This window comes from Triticum urartu, chromosome 1 (genome assembly GCF_003073215.2).
Source record: "Triticum urartu cultivar G1812 chromosome 1, Tu2.1, whole genome shotgun sequence".
Classification (NCBI taxonomy): domain Eukaryota; kingdom Viridiplantae; phylum Streptophyta; class Magnoliopsida; order Poales; family Poaceae; genus Triticum; species Triticum urartu.
In genome coordinates, this window is record NC_053022.1 from 409005719 (window position 1) to 409027160 (window position 21442).

The window sequence follows — 21442 nt, forward strand, 5'->3', positions numbered from 1 at the left end:
TTAATGATAAGATCTACATCGTGTCCATGGGCATGAACACAAAGTTCAAGGTCGACTCCCACTTCTTCAATGCATAACCTTCCATTCACTTCTCATGTTTCAAAAATGACATTAGTTGCTGAAAGTTTTACCTAGTGTAATACTAGTTAAGTATGACCCGTGAAATCTTTCGGGTTCACACAGATTAGGGAAGGCGTTGGTTCAACCCATCGGGGCATCTTAGGAACATATACCACAAAATTCATAGTAAACATCACCAACTCAAGAGCAGATCATGGTTGGCCAAAATAGAGGATACGATTTACCAAAGGAATTATGTATCAGGGAAGGAACTTCTCGAGGTTTTTGTATACGAAGGACACTGTCGGATGATATTTCAACAAAGGGTCCGACGGACCATATCGAAGCTGATGTGAGTATCGGCACACAACTAGAGGAAGAAACAATGCAAATGCATTGGATTATAGAAGTGACGGTGTCCTGGACTAGGGGGTACTCACCACGTTGTCTCCCGATCTGTTAGATTGGGCCGAGCACCCCCATGGCCGTATACTCATGGGCCAGTTCGGACAGCTGCCGCATACATGGAAGATTCCACAAGACTTGGTGATCAAGACAAGGACTCCTCCCCACCGGCGTATTCGGCTAGGACTCTTGTTATCCTAGGCCTCTAGTGCATTATATAAACCGAGGCCAGGCTAGTCGATAGATCATATACAACAATCATACCATAGGCTAGCTTCTAGGGTTTTAGCCTCTACGATCTTGTGGTAGATCAACTCTTGTAATACTCATATCATCAATATCAATCAAGCAGGACGTAGGGTATTACCTCCATCAAGAGGGCCCGAACCTGGGTAACATCGTGTCCCCTGCCTCCTGTTACCATCGATCCTAGACGCACAGTTCGGGACCCCCTACCTGAGATCCGCCGATTTTGACACCGACATTGGTGCTTTCATTGAGAGTCCCGCTGTGTGATCGGCAAGAGGATCAATGGCTCGCCCGCAGGTCAACTGCGACGCCGGCGTCTTCGTCGCCGGCTCGACCGAGGACCGTGCTCCATCTCCGATCATCATGTTCGGACGGGGGCCTTCTTCAACATCAACTCCGATCTCTATCATGATCATAGAGGAGTCATCCATGAAGCTCGAGGGCTCAACATCAACATTGCCCTCGGGCGGCCGTGCTGTTTTATGGACAGCGAACTTGTATTCGCCTTCACCACCTCCTCGAGCGTCGGTTTGACGATTGCTTCAGTGGAATAGTGCGGAATTACGTCTACAACAGCCATGCAAAATTTTGTCGAGTTCCGATGGAGGAATCTCCGACAATCTACGATATACCGGAGACCTGTCAAATCTGGACGGGAATCTTGATGAGTGTAGGGTGTGGTCTCCAGAGCCCAGCTCGGAGGTCCTTTGGAAGATCCAACCGTTCATCTACTACGGAATTCTCATATCTACCACCCCTCCAAATTTCAGCTCGATCCTACATTTCAAACTCCAGGAACCTTCCGATGAGTGGATCAATTTTCGGACCCGTTTTCTGCGCGAATACAGATCCGACCCGAATTCATGTTTCTTTATGAACGTGATATTGGACAACTTTTTTAGAGGAATTCTCTTCTAGGGTATTGTGCATTGTTTTTAAACACGTGCCCGTAAATTTTTAAGCCTCCCCTGAGGTCATCTTCATCATCATGCTGGTGTCAAACCAGTCCGGCAATATTGCTCCAAGGCTGCCGACCTGCGCTAGACACGTCGTCACTTTGTTGAGCCGAGCTCAACTTCTTCGGATCATCATCTCGGCAAGCCGAACAAGAGTCCGGCATCGCGAAGGATAAATCATCACCAACATCGCCGCCCCGTGGATTACACGGAGCAGGCATACCGACATCGCCGCACGGTCACTTCATCAAGCCGGCATCGACCACGTCACGACCTGCATCGGCAGGGCTGCGCTATTGCTTCTTCAAGCTGGTGTCCATCACGCCTACCTACTTCGACTCATCGGCTGACATCGAAGCTTCGACATCTCGGCTGGACCGGGGGCTTCGCCATCTCTTCATCAACCTACTCCGGAGACTTCGGCATCACTAGCCGACCAGCTCCGCCACGTTAGCTGGACCTAGGGCTTTGCCTCGGCGAGCCAACCTTTGCCAGCATCGCCATACCGTCTATTTATCGCCCATCAAGAAATGGGTGTGCGGATCGAGTCCCAATTTTCGGAATCACCTTTCTTCGGATTGCTACAACAAATAAACCAGGTGCTATTAATCCTAGTATTTTTTGCTTGTCCGGGTTCATTTTTCCCAAGGAATTATTACTCTGGTTTGTTCATCATATGTACACAGGTCTATCAAATGATGGCCGCATTAACGATGGTCGCATAGTATTTCGTTAGTTTCCGTACATGGTCCGGCGAACGCCGCATCCGGAACTCAGACCGACCTGTGAATTCAGGCTTTGCCACGCCTTTACCGCATCACGCCGACGCCCTGCATCGACATTGACTTCGGCGCCAGGCCATATTTCTTTTATTACGCACTTTGCATAAATTATTTATTATGCAACGATTTTTTTTAATTATTATTATTACTATTATATCCGGTTTGCACTATTTTTTGTGCATAGGAAAATGATCCGGGTTGGGCAGTATTGTCAACTCGGCATATTGACATACCACGCCACCTCGGCTAGACGGGGGGCTTCGTCAACACTTCATTACCCCACGCCGGGGACTTCGGCATCACTCTGCCGGCCTGCATTGACCGTGTTATGTCACCACTTCGGAGTGCTGAGCTCTTTGCTCCGCCACCTCGGGATCGGCTTGGGGGATGGAACCTTGTCCCGCATCAAGCTCGGACCGCGTCATCAATACCAAACACATTAACCAGCTAAGTTGCCTTCATGCTCAAAGTTTTAAATTTTTAACTTGTGTTCGGTTCGACCAATCATTATACCTTTTTGGAAAAAAGTATCTTGTAGAGAATCTCCTTGTCATAACTTTGTTTGTGACTCGCATATTCAAATACCCCGTTTATTTGGGGGCTCCCTTGATGGAGATTTTCCTCTTGCATATGATTATACTTGTACGGCTTCGTTCCTTGTTCGTGTATTACGCCACAATATGCACCATATTGACCTAAGCGATCTGCAAGCTGGGTTGCCTGGCTCCTGTGCTTACCCCTACGTTCCCGATTGTTCGGCTAGGGAGTAAAGGGAGCACCTCTGCGATTGTCACGATCGGTTCATCCGAGCTCTGACCTCAGACTGGGTGAAGCCGAAAGCTAGCGCTCTTATTGTTTTCAATCATGGTCGGCACACAACGGAACTCATGAGTACAAAAAATCTATTGCACAAGTCTCATAGTAATAATGAGCACTGAAGAAAGGTATTGGTGGGGGTACTATTTTCTTCGAAGATGCTTCTTACACCTCGTTAGTAATATAGCATAAGTTCTCTGAGAGCGCTTTGTCTGTTACAGCCTTATGGCCTGATTTCCTGGTCATCGGAAACACCGTCGATACTCTCGACAGGCGGAGTACATGACACTTTTCGGCCCTTGGCCGAAGAGGGAGAAGCCGACGGTCAGTTAAGACGCGTTTAAAGTTCGGGTGAACACATATATGATATAAGTACTTCGGTACATACAATCATTATATATAAAATTCTTTTACCCAAGTCACTTGGGGGCTCTTAAAATTTATATATGAGGTGTAAATGTGTTTTCTTCTTGGTCGTTGTCAAAACACGACAGAAGCACAATTTTTTCTTTCTCTTCCAATTTTCGGATTGGCACCTAACACTTGCTCTTGTTCGGACGTCATGTTTTTTTGGTTTTCCAAGCTTTTTGGCACTTTTTAAACTATTTGTGTGTTTCCAGCACAAGTCTCACAGTGCAATGCCGGACACCTTTATAGATTCGGCAAAAACATTCTCGGATCTCACTATATATGCATTGGTTTCGAATTGTGTCTTCGGTCAATAGTTGGGTTGCCTGGCTCCTGCCCTTGCCTCCTACATTCCACTTTGTTCGGCTAGGTGTGCAAAGGGAGAACCACTGCGATTGTGCTTCCAACTCACATGGTTAAGCACCTTAGTGGAGAAAGCCGAAAACTGACTGTCACAATAAGCGTAAACTGGTCAGCGATCCAATGACGGTGTTAAATGACAGGCCATTCATAACAATGGCCGAAGTGTTTGCGGCTTGACCTCGACTATCGCCAAACACTACCGGGGGCTATTAACTAGCCTCCCAAACTAAATCCTCGATATTTTACTCTTACATTAGAGCTAAGGTTTCATGATCATGCTTAGCTTGACAACCCAAAGAAAGGAACCGATAGCGGGACTATTTTCTTTGGAAGACATTTCTTATGTTAAACAATAATATAACATATTTCTCTGCGTACCTTTGTTTATAAAACCATATGGCCAGATTGCCTTGTTTGTCGTAAATCTTTGCCCTCATAAAGGCTTTATAAAGTAGGACAAACACTCCTCGGCTACTGGCCGAGGAGGTGGAAGCCGATGGTCGGTCAACAAAGTTTTGTACAATGCGGATCCGAGCATTAATGACGTAAAGTACTTGGACACATAGTCATTACACATAATTTTTGATTTTACTATGGATATCGATCCTTAATTCGGCCACCCGTGCCCGCATTAAGGCTCGGGGGCTACTGGGCTTCAGGCTTATTATTTACAAATATTAAAGGGGCACATCGATCCCCTGATCTGGTGTTGCCACCCGACCAGTGTCTCGGGGGCTACTACATTGCCTGTCCAATGCATAAAATTTTAAGTGCAATATAGTTTCCGAGGAGATTTTGATCCTCAGGTTGGTCGGCCGCACCCAGCCTGAGTCTCGAGGACTCTGCACACCGCTTTTTGTGTCCCGAAGTATTCTGCTGAGCTAGGAGTTGATCCTCAGACCAATTTTGCAAATCAACCTGAGTCTCAGCGGCTACTGGGATCAGCGGTCCTATGTCATCCTTCAGGTGCATCTCGGGTTTTAGACCGATACACACCTTGAGGGCTACTGGCTATATATCTCGGCAGAGAATAAATTGCACCAATCAAAAATATTGACAAAAAATCGGCCCACAGTCGGGGTGGTGCACCACCTTGGAAGCAGTCCGGCATAAAGCTCGGGCGCTAGTGGCTGGTTACATAGAGGGCATTTCCGGCATTAAGCTCGGCTAAACTCCTTCAACTTTTTTGAACCAAGGTGATTTATGACACCTCGGATATAGTCTGGCGTTGGAGCTCGGATACAGTCCGGCATTGGAGCTTGGACATAGTTCGGCGTTGGAGCTTGGACATAGTCCGGCGTTGGAGCTTGGACATAGTCCGGCGTTGGAGCTCGGATACATTCCGACGTTGGAGCTCGGAAGCGGTCCGTCATTAGTGCTCGGCTGCAAAAGATACCTCGAATGCAGTCCGGCGTTAGAGCTCGGACGCAAGAGGACACTGCCTCCTGGGAACAACTTCAAACCCGAGGTGTGGCATAAAAATAACAAGGCATTGATAAAGGCCGGAAACTTAAAGGGGCTCCTCAGATACCCGACGTGTAAACTCGTCGAATGCATTTCGGCGATCCTCAAGATCAAAGATGAGAAGATTTGTTGAACCAGTTTTCAAGACCGACAACCGAAGATGAAGAACAGTTCGGAAGAATCGAGGAGCATCCCTAACTTGAAGACCGGTTCAGGGGGCTACTGACGGTGTCCTGGACTAGGGGGTACTCACCATGTCGTCTCCCGATCTGTTAGATTGGGCCGAGGACCCCCATGGCCGTATACTCATGGGCCAGTTCGGATAGCTGCCGCATACATGGAAGATTCCACAAGACTTGGTGATCAAGACAAGGACTCCTCCCCACTGGCGTATTCGGCTAGGACTCTTGTTATCCTAGGCCTCTGGTGCATTATATAAACCGAGGCCAGGCTAGTCGATAGATCATATACAACAATCATACCATGGGCTAGCTTCTAGGGTTTTAGCCTCCACGATCTCGTGGTAGATCAACTCTTGTAATACTCATATCATCAATATCAATCAAGCAGGACGTAGGGTATTACCTCCATCAAGAGGGCCCGAACCTGGGTAAACATCGTGTCCCCTGCCTCCTGTTACCATCGATCCTAGACGCATAGTTCGGGACCCCCTACCCGAGATCCGCCGGTTTTGACACCGACAAGAAGCAACTGGCTAATTCAAAGCTCACATGTAAAGGAATTTGATTTCCAAATCAAAGGATCAGAAGTAAACGCTCTGATTAAGGATGGATAAGTTGAGTGAGCATAGGGGTAAAATCGACAACAATTTGATTGGTCGAGATTCAGCCCATGTTTAAAATGACGTCTGAGTCGAAAGGATGAATTCTAGGATCTGGTTGAGGATTTGCGAGCATTCGCAACATTTTGAATCAACGGACTCAAAATCATAATGGCAAGGGATGCCAATATGATTACGAGACTTATGGGATTATCCATAATGCAAGCAAGAATTTCAAGAGCAAAAGGCTGCTAAGGATTTTCGGAAGGTCAAATAGTATTTCGAAGACTTTGGTGAAACACATGAACAACTGGGGAGAAACAAATCCTTGGTGTGTGTGAGGATTAATTTATAGGTGTATCTAGGTGACAAGGAACTGCAAGGCAGTAGGCACAAGGATTCTCAGAACAACAACGAGTATTTCGGGGTATCTTGTAATAACAAGAGCAACTGGGGACTAAGGTAAGAATGGCAAGTGCTGTTGGGGAACGTTGCAGAAAACAAAAATTTTCCCTACGTTTCACCAAGATCAATCTATGGAGTCAACTAGCAACAAGAGGAGAGTGCATCGACATACCCTTGTAGATCGCGTGCGGAAGCGTTCAAGAGAACGGGGATGATGGAGTCGTACTCGCCGTGATCCAAATCACCGATGACCAAGTGCCGAACGGACGGCACCTCCGCGTTCAACACACGTACGGAGCGGATGACGTCTCCTCCTTCTTGATCCATCAAGGGGGAAGGAGAGGTTGATGAAGATCCAGCAGCACGACGGCGTGGTGGTGGATGCAGCAGTGATCGCAGCAGGGCTTCGCCGAGCTTCTGCGAGAGGGAGAGGTGTAGCAGGGAAGAGGGAGGCGCCAAGGCTTGAGGTGTGGCTGCCCTCCCTCCCCCCTTTATATAGGCCCCCTAGGGGCGTGCGCCGGCTTACCCCCAAGGCAAGTGGGGCGCCCCCTCCCCTAGGGTTCCCAACCCTAGGCGCATGGGGGGGCCAAAGGGGGGGTGCACCAGCCCACTATGGGCTGGTTCCCCTCCCCACTTCAGCCCATGGGGCCCTCCGGGATGGGTGGCCCCACCCGGTGGACCCCGGGACCCATCCGGTGGTCCCGGTACAATACGGTGACCCCGAAACTTTCCTGATGGCCGAAACTACACTTCCTATATATAATTCTTCACCTCCGAACAATTCCGGAACTCGTGACGTCCAGGATCTCATCCAGGACTCCAAACAACTTTCGGATTACTGCATACTCATATCTATACAACCCTAGCGTCACCGAACCTTAAGTGTGTAGACCCTACGGGTACGGGAGACAAGCAGACATGACCGAGACGACTCTCTGGTCAATAACCAACAGCGGGATCTGGATACCCATGTTGTCTCCCACATGCTCCTCGATGATCTCATCGGATGAACCACGATGTCGAGGACCTAATCAATCCCGTACTCAATTCCCTTTGTCAATCGGTACGTTACTTGCCCGAGACTCAATCGTCGGTATCCCAATACCTTGTTCAGTCTCGTTACCGGCAAGTCACTTTACTCGTACCGTAATGCATGATCCCATGATCAACCACTTGATCACATTGAGCTCATTATGATGATGCATTACCGAGTGGGCCCAGAGTACCTCTCCGTCATACGAAGTGACAAATCCCAGTCTCGATTCGTGCCAACCCAACAGACACTTTCGGAGATACCTGTAATGTACCTTTATAGTCACCCAGTTACGTTGTGACGTTTGGCACACCCAAGGCACTCCTACGGTATCCGGGACTTGCACAATCTCATGGTCTAAGGAAATGATACTTGACATCCAGAAAAGCTACATCAAACGAACTACACGATCTTTGTGCTATGCTTAGGTTTGGGTCTTGTCCATCACATCATTCTCCTAATGATGTGATCCCGTTATCAATGACATCCCCATGTCCATAGCCATGAAACCATGACTATTTGTTGATCAACGAGCTAGTCAACTAGAGGCTCACTAGGGACACATTGTGGTCTATGTATTCACACATGTATTACAATTTCCGGATAATACAATTATAGCATGAATAATAGACAATTATCATGAACAAGGAAATATAATAATCATTTTATTATTGCCTCTAGGGATATTTCCAATAGTCTCCCACTTGCACTAGAGTCAATCATCTAGTTACATTGTGATGAATCGAACACCCATGGAATTCTGGTGTTGATCATGTTTCGCTCTAGGGAGAGGTTTAGTCAATGGATCTGCTACATTCAGGTCTGCATGTACTTTACAAATCTCTATGCCTCCATTTTGAACACTTTCACGAATGGAGTTGAAGCGACGCTTGATATGCCTGGTCTTCCTGTGAAACCTGGGCTCCTTGGAAAGGGCAATAGCTCCAGTGTTGTCACAGAAGAGAGTCATCGGGCCCGACGCATTGGGTATGACTCCTAGGTCGGTAATGAACTCCTTCACCCAGACTGCTTCGTGTGCTGCCTCCGAGGCTGCCATGTACTCCGCTTCACATGTAGATCCCGCCACAACGCTTTGCTTGCAACTGCACCAGCTTACTGCCCCACCATTCAAAATATACACGTATCCGGTTTGTGACTTAGAGTCATCCAGATCTGTGTCGAAGCTAGCATCGACGTAACCCTTTACGACGAGCTCTTCGTCACCTCCATAAACGAGAAACGTTTCCTTAGTCCTTTTCAGGTACTTCAGGATATTTTTGACCGATGTCCAGTGTTCCATGCCGGGATTACTTTGGTACCTTCCTACCAAACTCACGGCAAGGTTTACATCAGGTCTGGTACACAGCATAGCATACATGATAGACCCTATGGCCGAGGCATAGGGGACGACACATCTTTTCTCTATCTTCTACCATGGTCGGGCATTGAGCCAAGCTCAATCTCGTACCTTGCAATACAGGCAAGAACCCCTTCTTTGACTGATCCATTTTGAACTTCTTCAAAATCTTGTCAAGGTACGTACTCTGTGAAAGACCAATGAGGCGTCTCGATCTATCTCTATAGATTTTGATGCCTAATATATAAGCAGCTTCTCCAAGGTCCTTCATTGAAAAACACTTGTTCAATTAGGCCTTTATGCTTTCCAAGAATTCTATATCATTTCCCATCAACAATATGTCATCCACATACAATATGAGAAAAGCTACAGAGCTCCCACTCACTTTCTTGTAAATGCAGGCTTCTCCATAAGTCTGTATAAACCCAAACGCTTTGATCATCTCATCAAAGCGAATGTTCCAACTCCGAGATGCTTGCACCAGCCCATAAATCGAGCGTTAGAGCTTGCACACCTTGTCAGCATTCTTAGGATCGACAAAACCTTCTAGCTGCATCATATACAATTCTTCCTTAAGGAAACCATTAAGGAATGCCGTTTTGACGTCCATTTGCCATATCTCATAATCATAGAATGCGGCAATTGCTAACATGATTCGGACGGACTTCAGCTTCGCTACGGGTGAGAAAGTCTCATCGTAGTCAACCCCTTGAACTTGTCGATAACCCTTAGCGACAAGCCGAGCTTTATAGATGGTCACATTACCATCCGCGTCTGTCTTCTTCTTAAAGATCCATTTATTTTCTATGGCTCGCTGATCAACGGGCAAGTCAGTCAAAGTCCATACTTCGTTTTCATACATGGATCCTATCTCGGATTTCATGGCTTCCAGCCATTTGTCGGAATCCGGGCCCGCCATCGCTTCTTCATAGTTCGAAGGTTCATCGTTGTCTAACAACATGATTTCCAAGATAGGGTTGCCGTACCACTCTGGTGCGGAACGTGTCCTTGTGGACCTATGAAGTTCAGTAGCAACTTGATCTGAAGTTTCATGATCATCATCATCAACTTCCTCTCTAGTCAGTGCAGGCACCTCAGGAACATTTTCTTGAGCTACGCCACTTACCGGTTCAAGGGGTAATACTTCATCAAGTTCTACCCTCCTCCCACTTATTTCTTTCGAGAGAAACTCCTTCTCTAGAAAGGACCCATTCTTGGCAACAAAGATCTTGCCTTCGGATCTGAGGTAGAAGGTATACCCAACAGTTTCTTTAGGGTATCCTATGAAGACGCATTTTTACGACTTGGGTTCGAGCTTTTCAGGTTGAAGTTTCTTGACATAAGCATCGCATCCCCAAACTTTTAGAAACGACAGCTTAGGTTTCTTCCCAAACCATAATTCATACGGTGTCGTCTCAATGGATTTTGACGGAGCCCTATTTAAAGTGAATGCAGCAGCCTCTAAAGCATAGCCCCAAAAAGATAGCGGTAAATCGGTAAGAGACATCATAGATCGCACCATATCTAATAGAGTGCGATTATGACGTTCGGACACACCATTACGCTGAGGTGTTCCAGGCGGCGTGAGTTGTGAAACTATTCCACATTTTCTTAAGTGTGTGCCAAATTCGTGACTCAAGTATTCTCCCCCACGATCTGATCGCAAGAACTTGATTTTCCTGTCACGTTGATTCTCAACCTCACTCTGAAATTCCTTGAACTTTTCAAAGGTCTCAGACTTGTGTTTCATTAAGTAGACATACCCATATCTACTCAAGTCATCAGTGAGGGTGAGAACATAACGATAGCCACCGCGAGCCTCAACACTCATTGGACCGCACACATCAGTATGTATGATTTCCAATAAGTTGGTTGCTCGCTCCATTGTTCCTGAGAACGGCGTCTTGGTCATTTTACCCATGAGGCATGGTTCGCACGTGTCAAATGATTCGTAATCAAGAGACTCTAAAAGTCCATCTGCATGGAGCTTCTTCATGCGTTTGACACCTATGTGACCAAGGCGGCAGTGCCACAAGTATGTGGGACTATCATTATCAACCTTACATCTTTTGGTATTCACACTATGAATATGTGTAGCATTACGTTCGAGGAAGAATAAACCATTCACCATCGGAGCATGACCATAAAACATATCTCTCATATAAATAGAACAACCATTATTCTCGGATTTAAATGAGTAGCCATCTCGTATTAAATGAGATCCTGATACAATGTTCATGCTCAAAGCTGGCACTAAATAACAATTATTGAGGTTTAAAACTAATCCTGTAGGTAAATGTAGAGGTAGCGTGCCGATGGCGATCACATCGACCTTGGAACCATTCCCGACGCGCATCGTCACCTCGTCCTTCGCCAGTCTCTGCTTATTCCACAGCTCCTGCTTTGAGTTACAAATGTGAGCAACCGCACCGGTATCAAATACCCAGGAGCTACTACGAGTACTGGTAAGGTACACATCAATTACATGTATATCACATATACCTTTTGTGATGCCGGCCTTCTTGTCCGCTAAGTATTTGGGGCAGTTCCGCTTCCAGTGACCACTTCCCTTGCAATAAAAGCAGTCAGTCTCGGGCTTGGGTCCATTCTTTGGCTTCTTCCCGGTAGCTTGCTTACCGGGCGCGGCAACTCCCTTGCCGTCCTTCTTGAAGTTCTTCTTACCCTTGCCTTTCTTGAACTTAGTGGTTTTATTCACCATCAACACTTGATGTTCCTTTTTGATTTCTACCTCTGCTGATTTCAGCATTGCAAATACTTCAGGAATGGTCTTTTCCATCCCCTGCATATTGAAGTTCATCACAAAGCTCTTGTAGCTTGGTGGAAGCGACTGAAGGATTCTGTCAATGACCGCGTCATCCGGGAGATTAACTCCTAGCTGAGTCAAGCGGTTATGCAACCCAGACATTTTGAGTATGTGCTCACTGACAGAACTATTTTCCTCCATCTTATAGCTGAAGAACTTGTCGGAGACTTCATATCTCTCGACCCGGGCATGAGCTTGGAAAACCATTTTCAGCTCTTCGAACATCTCATATGCTCCGTGTCGCTCAAAACGCTTTTGGAGCCCCGGTTCTAAGCTGTAAAGCATGCCGCACTGAACGAGGGAGTAATCATCAGCACGTGTCTGCCAAGCATTCATAACGTCTTGGTTCTGTGGGACGGGTGCGTCACCTAGTGGTGCTTCTAGGACATAATCTTTCTTGGCAGCTATGAGGATGATCCTCAGGTTCCGGACACAGTCCGTATAGTTGCTGCCATCGTCTTTCAGCTTGGTTTTCTCTAGGAACGCGTTGAAGTTGAGGACAACGTTGGCCATTTGATCTACAAGACATATTGTAAAGATTTTAGACTAAGTTCATGATAATTAAGTTCATCTAATCAAATTATTCAATGAACTCCCACTTAGATAGACATCCCTCCAGTCATCTAAGTATAACATGATCCGAGTTGACTAGGCCATGTCTGATCATCACGTGAGACGGACTAGTCAACATCGGTGAACATCTTCATGTTGATCATATCTTCTATACGACTCATGCTCGACCTTTCGGTCTTCTGTGTTCCGAGGCCATGTCTGTACATGCTAGGCTCGTCAAGTCAACCTAAGTGTATTGCGTGTGTAAATCTGTCTTACACCCGTTGTATGTGAACGTTGGAATCTATCACACCCGATCATCACGTGGTGCTTCGAAACAACGAACTGTCGCAATGGTGCACAGTTAGGGGGAACACTTTGTTGAAATTATTATGAGGGATCATCTTATTTACTACCATCGTTCTAAGTAAACAAGATGCAAAAACATGATAAACATCACATGCAATCAAATAATAGTGACATGATATGGCCAATATCATATAGCTTCTTTGATCTCCATCTTGGGGCTCCATGATCATCTTGTCACCGGCATGACACCATGATCTCCATCATCGTGTCTTCTTGAAGTTGTCTCGTCATCTATTACTTCTACTACTGTGGCTAACGCTTTAGCAATAAAGTAAAGTAATTACATGACGTTTATGTTGACACGCAGGTCATAAATAAATAAAGACAACTCATATGGCTCCTGCCGGTTGTCATACTCATCGACATGCAAGTCGTGATTCCTATTACAAGAACATGATCAATCTCATACATCACATATATCATTCATCATTCATCACAACCTTTGGCCATATCACATCACAAAACACTTGCTGCAAAAACAAGTTAGACGTCCTCTAATTGTTGTTGCAAGTTTTTACGTGGCTGCTATAGGTTTCTAGCAAGAACGTTTCTTACCTACGCCAAAACCACAACGTGAATTGCCAATTTCTATTTACCCTTCATAAGGACCCTGTTCATCGAATCCGATAGTGCATGTCAGTCGGTGGAACCGGTCTCACGTAAGCGTACGTGTAAGGTTGGTCCGGGCCGCTTCATCCCACGATGCCGCCGAATCAAGATAAGACTAGTAACGGCAAGCAAATTGACAATATCGACGCCCACAACTACTTTGTGTTCTACTCGTGCATAGTAACTACGCATAGACCTAGCTCATGATGCCACTGTTGGGGAACGTTGCAGAAAACAAAAAAAATTTCTACGTTTCACCAAGATCAATCTATGGAGTCATCTAGCAACGAGAGGAGGAGTGCATCTACATACCCTTGTAGATCGCGAGCGGAAGCGTTCAAGAGAACGGGGATGATGGAGTCGTACTCGCCGTGATCCAAATCACCGATGACCAAGTGCCGAACGGACGGCACCTCCGCGTTCAACACACGTACGGAGCGGATGACGTCTCCTCCTTCTTGATCCAGCAAGGGGGGGAGAGGTTGATGAAGATCCAGCAGCACGACGGCGTGGTGGTGGATGCAGCAGTGATCGCAGCAGGGCTTCGCCGAGCTTCTGCGAGAGGGAGAGGTGTAGCAGGGGAGAGGGAGGCGCCAAGGCTTGAGGTGCGCTGCCCTCCCTCCCCCCTTTATATAGGCCCCCTAGGGGGTGCCCGGCCCTAGGAGATGGGATCTCCTAGGGGGCGGGCGGCCAAGGGGGTGGAGTACCCCCAAGGCAAGTGGAGGCGCCCCCTCCCCTAGGGTTCCAACCCTAGGCGCATGGGGGGCCCAAGGGGGGGGCGCACCAGCCCACTATGGGCTGGTTCCCCTCCCCACTTCAGCCCATGGGGCCCTCCGGGATGGGTGGCCCCACCCGGTGGACCCCCGGGACCCATCCGGTGGTCCCGGTACAATACCGGTGACCCCGAAACTTTCCCGATGGCCGAAACTACACTTCCTATATATAATTCTTCACCTCCGGACAATTCCGGAACTCCTCGTGACGTCCAGGATCTCATCCGGGACTCCGAACAACTTTCGGATTACTGCATACTCATATCTATACAACCCTAGCGTCACCGAACCTTAAGTGTGTAGACCCTACGGGTTCGGGAGACAAGCAGACATGACCGAGACGATTCTCTGGTCAATAACCAACAGCGGGATCTGGATACCCATGTTGGCTCCCACATGCTCCTCGATGATCTCATCGGATGAACCACGATGTCGAGGACCTAATCAATCCCGTACTCAATTCCCTTTGTCAATCGGTACGTTACTTGCCCGAGACTCGATCGTCGGTATCCCAATACCTTGTTCAGTCTCGTTACCGGCAAGTCACTTTACTCGTACCGTAATGCATGATCCCGTGATCAACCACTTGATCACATTGACATTGAGCTCATTATGATGATGCATTACCGAGTGGGCCCAGAGATACCTCTCCGTCATACGGAGTGACAAATCCCAGTCTCGATTCGTGCCAACCCAACAAACACTTTCGGAGATACCTGTAATGTACCTTTATAGTCACCCAGTTACGTTGTGACGTTTGGCACACCCAAGGCACTCCTACGGTATCCGGGAGTTGCACAATCTCATGGTCTAAGGAAATGATACTTGACATCCAGAAAAGCTACAGCAAACGAACTACACGATCTTTGTGCTATGCTTAGGTTTGGGTCTTGTCCATCACATCATTCTCCTAATGATGTGATCCCGTTATCAATGACATCCCCATGTCCATAGACAGGAAACCATGACTATTTGTTGATCAACGAGCTAGTCAACTAGAGGCTCACTAGGGACACATTGTGGTCTATGTATTCACACATGTATTACGATTTCCGGATAATACAATTATAGCATGAATAATAGACAACTATCATGAACAAGGAAATATAATAATCATTTTATTATTGCCTCTAGGGCATATTTCCAACAAGTGCATTTAGTTATCTATAGGGTTTGACGGTGGAAGGGAATTGCAAACACAATGAGCCCAAGCTCTCGGGATAACATCAGAGAGTATCTTCTGAATCTACTGGTGCAGCAGGCGATCATCTGTAATAAGGGGCTCTCCGGAAGGAAGTAATTATGAGAACCTAGAGTTAGAGTTAGCAAATTCATTTAACCCGAGTAGAAGAGAGTTCAGAGTCCCAGAGTAAAGATCGAGGAGTAAAAGATCCTAATACCACCCAAATGGCGACGTGGGCCCGTAAGGCACACAACCATGTTAGTACAAGTTTTGTAATGTCTAGACTCGACTTCGGCCAAGGAGTGTGGAAGGGGGATTCCTACAGAAAGTTGGCTCTGATACCAACTTGTGACGCCCCCGATTCAATCGTACACTAATTATACGTGCAAACGTGTACGATCAAGATCAGGGACTCACGGGAAGATATCACAACACAACTCTACAAATAAAATAAGTCATACAAGCATCATATTACAAGCCAGGGGCCTCGAGGGCTCGAATACAAGAGCTCGATCATAGACGAGTCAGCGGAAGCAACAATATCTGAGTACAGACATAAGTTAAACAAGTTTGCCTTAAGAAGGCTAGCACAAACTTGGATACAGATCGAAAGAGGCGCAGGCCTCCTGCCTGGGATCCTCCTAAACTACTCCTGGTCGTCGTCAGCGGGCTTAGTAGTAGGCACCTCCCAAGTAGTAGTAGTCGTCATCGACAGTGGCGTCTGGCTCCTGGGCTCCATCATCTGGTCGAAGCAATCGGGTATGGAAAGGGGGAAAAGGGGGAGCAAAGAAACCATGAGTACTCATCCAAAGTACTCGCAAGCAAGGAGCTACACTACATATGTATGCATTGGTATCAAATGGAATAAGGGTATCACACGTGGACTGAACTGCAGAATGCCAGAATAAGAGGGGGATAGCTAGTCCCGTCGAAGACTACACTTCTGGTAACCTCCATCTTGCAGCAGAAGAAGAGAGTAGATGGTAAGTTCACCAAGTAGCATCGCATAGCATAATCCTAACCGATGATCCTCCCCTCGTCGCCCTGTGCGAGAGCGATCACCGGTTGTATCTGGCACTTGGAAGGGTGTGTTTTAATAAGTATCCGGTTCTAGTTGTCATAAGGTCAAGGTACAAAAAGTCGTCCCGTTACTGAAGATCACGGCTATTCGAATAGATTAACTTCCCTGCAGGGGTGCACCACATTTCCCAACACGCTCGATCCCCTTTGGCCGGACACACTTTCCTAGGTCATGCCCGGCCTCGGAAGATCAACATGTCGCAGCCCTACCTAGGCACAACAGAGAGGTCAGCACGCCGGTCTAAATCCTATGGCGTAGGGGTCTGGGCCCATCGCCCATTGCGCACCTGCACGTTGCGAGGGCGGCCGGAAGCAGAACTAGCCCCCTTAATACAAGAGTAGGCTTACGGTCCAATCCGGCGCACGCCGCTCAGTCGCTGACGTCACGAAGGCTTCGGCTGATACCACGACGTCGAGTGCCCATAACTGTTCCCGCGTAGTTGGTTAGTGCGTATAGGCCGGTGGCTAGACTCAGATCAAATACCAAGATCTCGTTAAGCGTGTTATTTTGACATAACCACGGACGCCGACCAGGGCCAGGCCCACCTCTCTCCTAGGTGGTCTCAACCTGCCCTGTCGCTCCACCTCAAAGTAACAGTCGGGGGCCATCGGGAACTCAGGCCCACCACTACCTGGATGGAGCCACCTGCCCCTTCAGCCCCCACATCAGAATCACTTGCGGGTACTCAACGAGCCAACCCGACTTTGGTCACCACCTGTATAGTATGTATATATGTATAAGTATATACCCGTGATCACCTCCGACGTGATCACGACCCGATAGTATAGCATGGCAGACTGCCAAGAATGTCGGGCCACTGATGATAATCTAGCATCCTATACTATGCATTTAGGATTGCGGGTAAGGTATCAACAGTTGTAGCAACAATGACAGGCTATGCATCAGAGTAGGATTAATGGAAAGCAGCAACATGCTACACTACTCTAATGCAAGTAGTCGAGAGAAGAGTATGCGATATTTGGTGATCAGGGGGGGCTTGCCTGGTTACTCTGGCAAGAGAGAGGGGTCGTCAACACCGTAGTCGTACTGGGTAGCAGCGGCGTCGGTCTCGGTGTCTAGCGATAGAAGAGGGGGGAAGAAACAATAAATATTAAGCAAACGGATGCATAGCGATGCATGACATGACAAGTAGCGGTGCTAGGGGTGTCCTAACGCGGTAAGAGGTGGTATCGGTGAAGGGGGGAAACATCCGGGAAAATATCCCTGGTGTTTCGCGTTTTCGGACAAACGAACCGGAGGGGGAAAGTTGCGTGTTCTCTATGCTAGGGATGCGTGGCGGACAAACGGGCTGCGTATCCGGATTCGTCTCGTTGTTCTGAGCAACTTTCATGTACAAAGTTTTTTCATCCAAGCAATGGTTTATTTTATATTAATTTTAAAAGAATAAAAATCATTTTTAGGATTTATTTAATCATTTTAATTCAACATTATCCAGAATAGTATTTGCTGACATCATCATGACGTGAGCATGACGTCAGCAGTTGACCTGGTCAACCTGACAGGTGGGTCCCGTTCGTCATTGACTGTTTAGTCTAATTAGGGTTTAATTAACTTAACTAGTTTGATTAGATTAATTAAACATGATTAATTAACTTACTTACTTACTTACTTAATTAATTAATTTAATTTTTATTTATTTATATTTTTTAATTCTCTTATTTTTTTTCATTTTCGTTCTGGGGCTAGGCCCCACATGTCATTGGCCCATAGGGCCAAATGGGCGCAGGCGAATGGGCGCTGCCCGATCGGGCGCACGCCCGAGGGGGGCTGGGCACACACGGCGTACGCCGGCGCCGGCGGCCAGGGGAGGCAACAGAGGGATGGCCGCGGCGGGGCACTGGCGGCCAGGGCTGCGCGCGGTGGGCGAGGTCGGCGAGGCCAACGCATGGGCGCATGCCCGGGAGGGCAGCAGTGGGGCGCGCCGTAGCGGCGGGTGATGCGATGATGGGCGCGAGGAGCGGGACGGCGCGGACGGACCGGTGGCGAGGTGCGGGCGCGTGTGGGAGCAGTCGGCGTGGCGCGGAGTAGAGAGAGGGAGGAAACGGCGCGGGAAGGCGCGGGGTGTGCAAGGGGGGGCAGGCCACGATAGTTAGAGGAGGCGCAGGCGGGTGCGGTGCACGGCCTAGCGCAGTCGTGCGCAGAGAGCGTGGTCGGGGCCTACGGCAAGCGAAAGGGAAAGAGGAGACCGGGGCTCACCGAGCCCTGTAGTTGAGCGAGGTGTGCTCGGGGAGGAGTCGGGGTCGAAGGCGACGCAGGGGAGGACGACAGTGCTGGCGGTCCGGCGAGGTGGCCTCCGGCGAGGCGACGTGGTTCTGGCGACGGGGTCGGGGCGGCCACGGATGGAGCATACGCGGAGCTCGGGGAAGTCGACGCGATGCACGAGGGAGAGTAAGGAAGCCGGGAGGTGCGGCGCCGGCGAGGTGGCGTCACGAAGGGGGAGGGAGGCGCGATGGGGCGGCGATGTGGTCATTTCCCCCGATCTGAATCGGGGGGGGGGGAGACAGAGGGAGGAGAGGGGATCGTGTGTGTGGGGGGGAGTGGGTGACGTGGGCTAGGGTTCAGTTGCCTGGGGGGTTATGGGGGAGTGAGGGCGTGATACGTCTCCAACATATCTGTAATTTTTGATTGCTCCATGCTATATTATCTACTGTTTTGGACATTATTGGGCTTTATTATCCACTTTTATATTATTTTTGGGACTAACCTATTAACCGGAGGCCCAACCCAGAATTGCTGTTTTTTGCCTGTTTTAGGGTTTCGAAAAAAATGAATATCAAACGGAGTCCAAACGGAATGAAACCTTCGGAAACGTGATTTTCTCATCAGATAAGATCCAGGAGACTTGGACCCTCCGTCAAGAAAGCCACGAGGCGGTCACGAGGGTGGAGGGCACGCCCCCTGCCTCGTGGGCCCCTCGAAGCTTCACCGACGTACTTCTTCCTCCTATATATATCCACGTACCCCCAAACGATCAGATACGGAGCCAAAAACCTAATTCCATCGCTGCAACTTTCTGTATCCATGAGATCCCATCTTGGGGCCTGTTCCGGAGCTCCGCGGAGGGGGCATCGATCACAGAGGGCTTCTACATCATCATCCAAGCCCCTCCGATGAAGTGTGAGTAGCTTACTTCAGACCTACGGGTCCATAGCTAGTAGCTAGATGGCTTCTTCTCTCTTTTTGGACTCAATACAATGTTCTCCCCCTCTCTTGTGGAGATCTATTCGATATAATCTTCTTTTTGCGGTGTGTTTGTTGAGACCGATGAATTGTGGGTTTATGATCCAGTCTATCTATGAATAATATTTGAATCTTCTCTGAATTCTTTTATGTATGATTGGTTATCTTTGCAAGTCTCTTTGAATTATCAGTTTGGTTTGGCCTACTAGATTGGTTGTTCTTGCCATGGGAGAAGTGCTTAGCTTTGGGTTCGATCTTGCGGTGTCCTTTCCGAGTGACAGAAGGGGCAGCAAGGCACGTATTGTATCGTTGCCATCGAGGATAACAAGATGGGGTTTTATCATATTGCATGAAACTATCCCTCTACATCATGTCATCTTGCTTAAGGCATTACTCTGTTTTTAACTTAATACTCTAGATGCATGCTGGATAGCGGCCGATGAGTGGAGTAATAGTAGTAGATGCAGAATCGTTTCGGTCTACTTGTCTTGGACGTGATGCCTATATACATGATCATACGTAGATATTCTCATAACTATGCTCAATTCTGTCAATTGCTCAACAGTAATTTGTTCACCCATTGTAGAATACTTATGCTCTTGAGAGAGGCCACTAGTGAAACCTATGGTCCCCGGGTCTCTTTCTCATCATATCAATCTCCATCACTTTATTATTGCTTTGCTTTTACTTTGCTTTTACTTTTTACTTTGCATCTCTATACCAAAAATACCAAAAATATTATTTATCATCTCTATCAGATCTCACTTTCGTAAGTGACCGTGAAGGGATTGACAACCCCTAAGCGCGTTGGTTGCGTTGAGCTATTGTTTTTGTGTAGGTACGAGGGACTCGAGCGTAGCCTCCTACTGGATTGATACCTTGGTTCTCAAAACTGAGGGAAATACTTATGCTACTTTGCTGCATCATCCTCTCCTCTTTGGGGAAATCCAACGCAGTGCTCAAGAGGTAGCAAGAAGAATTTCTGGCGCCGTTGCCGGGGAGTCTGCGCAAAAGTCAACATACCAAGTGCCCATTACAATCCCTATCTCCTGCATTACATTATTTGCCATTTGTCTCTCATTTTCCTCTCCCCCAAATTCACCCTTGCCGTTTTATTCGCCCTCTCTCTCTATCCTCCCTCTCTCTCTATTTGCCCGTTTGCTTTTTGTTTGCTTGTGTGTTAGTTTGCTTGTTTGTAGCGATGTCTCAAGATAATACTAAATTGTGTGACTTCACCAATACCAACAATAATGATTTCCTTAGCACTCCGATTGCTCCTCTTACCGATGCTGAATCTTGTGAAATTAATACTGCTTTGCTGAATCTTGTCATGAAAGATCCGTTCTCCGGCCTTCCTAGTGAAGATGCCGCTACCCATCTTAATAGCTTCGTTGATTTGTGTGACATGCAAAAGAAGAAATATGTCAATAATGATATTGTTAAATTGAAGCTATTTCCTTTTTCGCTTAGAGATCGTGCTAAAGCTTGGTTTTCATCTTTGCCTAAAAATAGTATTGATTCATGGAACAAGTGCAAAGATGCTTTTATCTCTAAGTATTTTCCTCCCGCTAAGATCATCTCTCTTAGAAACGATATTATGAATTTTAAACAACTTGATCATGAACATGTTGCACAAGCTTGGGAGAGAATGAAATTAATGATATGTAATTGCCCTACTCATGGTTTGAATTTGTGGATGATTATACAAAAAAAATTATGCCGGATTGAATTTTGCTTCTAGAAATCTTTTAGATTCGGCCGCGGGAGGCAC